Below are 3,153 nucleotides of genomic sequence, written 5' to 3'. Positions count from 1 at the left end.
GATCGAAAAGGAAATGGAACAGACTTGTCCAGATGCTCACTGATCACAATCCACCACTCACGAAGAATGCCTGCAGTTTCCCACTTTCGTGTTTCCTCTACTACATAGTAAGTTCATGGGAATGAAGAAATAAGGAAGGAAAAATAATCGAATTGAAGCTTCAAGAGACTGGGCACAAATTAATCTATTGTTTTTGTATCCAGTCACACGTGCGACGGTGGTTAATTCCCAGACGGGGGAGTGCTTTTTTTCTACCTCCTTACTCGACTGTCTTTCAATTCTGTTTTATTTGAAAGCTTTTTGCATCTTTTAAGTGCTCTTGATTAAACTATGCATAGAAAAACAGCAGTACTGATGATTTTCATGGACCGATGCACACTTGTTCTGTACAACTCGAGTGATAAAGCCCTGTCTGCAAATATTGTAGAAGAACGTAAAAGGGTGAAACAACGCCCCAACCACAGGAATAGTAACAGGAAGGATCGTGTTGTTATGTGATAAGTCCTTTTGAGATGTCTTGTCGATGCACACAGGCGGTAGAGCTGAATATTTTACTTTTAGTGGTGTTTTTAAACAAAGATGGAACATGTTATTTCTATTCCAGGAAGAAAGGAGCAGACTTTAACTTTAAGAGGCAAAAACGACACCTTATCAAAGCTAATATTAATTAAAATGACATCACAACAAAAGAGTGGAGCCTTGAGTGAATAAAATTAGTTTTCATTGGACGTCTGTGTGTCCATAACTTTGTAGGTGAGAGAGAGGATTGTGATAATTTGCAGGTGCTTCTCTGAAGTGCGTTGATGGTACAGGCGCCTTCCAAATAATTGAGTCGGGTTTGAATCCCAGTTAGTGCAAACCCAAATCTTTTCAAGATAATCTGTGGTCCGCTAACACATCTTTTGAAACACTACAACAGGTAACACCCCGTGTGAAACATCATGAGCATCTGTTAAACCTCTCCACCTGCCCGTTCCTCACAGAGACATGACGAGGGTCTAAAGGGACATTTTGAGCCGTAGAAACATTTTATCATTCCATACTTTCCAGTGCAGTCAGGTCAGTTCCACTTCAACTGCGCCCGACAACGTTTTGAAAACAACAAGAGTAAAGGGACACTGCACGTCTGCAGAACATCACGTCCGAGTTTAAGGACAGCAACATCAGAGATTGGAACCTAGGGAGTTTCAGGTCTGTGTTTTTATGATAGGTTCAAGAAAGTCTGAATACCTTTGCAAGAAGTATTTCAGAATCCCAGTCAAATCCAGTACGAATGCCGCATAGATCTGCATTGTACAATTAGAATACTGTTTTTCCGTTGAATCAAACACGCCTTATAAAGCATTTCTAAAACAGGAGAGATCGTTAGGGAATGCGTCTTCCTGTAAAAATAAAATGACTTCAAGGGCACTATAAGCAGAGGTGTGAAAGCCTGCTCCACAGAAGAACTATAGCCAGAGATGCCAAAGAGGTCGAGATTTTCACCACGTGAGAGAAAGCATCTCAGAAAACGAAGTTGCGGTCGTTTCCACACATCATAACACCACTAGGTCAGACCACAAGAGCTGAAGAGCTGCTGTCGTGAGTAACGCGGCCGAGCGTTCTAAGGAGCTGACTTAAACCTCTAGTCTCTTCAGGAGCATCTGTAGGAGTCACACTGCTCATTGTTAAGAATCCCTTTTATTGTTGTTGCTGCCTCCAGGCGATGTAAACCAGATTCAGAAAAAAATAATTTGAACAACATTATTCGCTTGGTTACGCGAAGGCGTGGTGGCCAAGTGGTAAGGCGTTGGTTTCGTAAACCGAAAGTTTTGGGTTCAAACCCCACCTGTGCCTGTTTCATTTGTCACTATTTCCCTTTAGTTTCAAAGTCTTCAGAAAACTCGCGATGTAGGAGTCTCAATAGTAAGAGAACATAACTGTCGCATACCGTTTCCACGATGTATTCAGCGACGCGAATGAAATATTTTACTGCTGGCTCAAATGCAAGGAATTTCAGAAAAACCTGGAAAAGAAACGCTTGCAGTAAATGACAAATTTAAAGCGTGTAGTCAGTATGAACAGAACAACGCAATGCTCTGTAAAAACGATCTGAAGCCGCAATTACTCTTTTATCTCGGGCAGTTCATTCCGATACGATGTTTCTGCAGAATACAGATGCAGCCATTCAAAATGCGTGAGGTATTTCGCGGCATACCCCGGTGGGCGTGTCACAGTATCACGCGGTATGACGCAGTTAACGTGGTGTCACGTGGTTAACTATCCGGCGTCGCCTTGTAAAACCGCCAGGGGGAGCTTAACCTCTCATGTACAGCATTTGAGCCTTTAATTTTGAACTGTGTATTACAGCATGTTAATCATCAGTCATTAAAATGTTGGTATATTTTATGAAAGCAAGATTGCTCAGTTGGACAAAAGTACACAGCCTACCTTTATCATAAATATTTATGCATCAAAGCCTTTACTGAAGATATTACTAATAGTATTAATAATGGATGACTTTAGACAAGCTGTATACTCAAAGTATAATTTCTTTAGCACATTTGTACAAGCACTTGGAATCTGTCCAAGCCATACTTTGTCAGGCATTTTGTTTTACTTCAACGGGCATAAAAACTTCCTTGCTTTTAACAGGGCGTTTCATAATTTCTAACTACGAAAATGATTTAAAATGCGACACTTATCATTCAACTAGAGCTTAAAATATCACAAGGATCCTCAAGAGCACAGCAAAGAGTGTATTAAAAGACACTTGTATTTATCAACGCTTTCTTTTCCGTATACCAGATTTTATGGAACCACTTCAGAGGGGTGTCAGCCAGTCAGATTCCAGGATTCGGCACTTTAAAGGAAAAATACACACCGGTATTCCATTTCTCCCTAACGATTTTAAGCATCGAAGTATTTAACTAGCATGTGAAATAGCGTGTGAAAAAGTGGTAGTTTTAAGCTTTTCTGCTAATATAATATGGAATCGATATTGATTTAAATCGTGTTCTGATTTAAATCGCAAACGCGTGTTTAATTATATGTGTTTTTTAATCATAATCAGGCTAATGCAACATAAATTGATACAGTATCTTTGTCTTCTAAGCATCTTAATAAATTTTCAGCATAGCTTTCTACCCGTCAAGATTTATATTTCTTGGGATT

General features: G+C 39.9%; 1 non-coding gene across 1 annotated transcript; it reads left to right on the top strand.

Annotated features, from left to right (window-relative positions):
- The first annotated feature begins 1,764 nt into the window (after nt 1-1,764).
- On the top strand, nt 1,765-1,836 carry trnat-cgu (transfer RNA threonine (anticodon CGU)). The gene has a single exon. It is a non-coding gene; the product is annotated as a tRNA-Thr (tRNA).
- The last annotated feature ends 1,317 nt before the right edge of the window (nt 1,837-3,153 follow it).

Source organism: Atractosteus spatula, chromosome 10 (genome assembly GCF_055471065.1).
Source record: "Atractosteus spatula isolate fAtrSpa1 chromosome 10, fAtrSpa1.hap1, whole genome shotgun sequence".
Lineage (NCBI taxonomy): Eukaryota > Metazoa > Chordata > Actinopteri > Semionotiformes > Lepisosteidae > Atractosteus > Atractosteus spatula.
The sequence above is the reverse complement of the archived record's forward strand: the minus strand, read 5'-3'. Positions and strand labels throughout refer to the sequence as shown.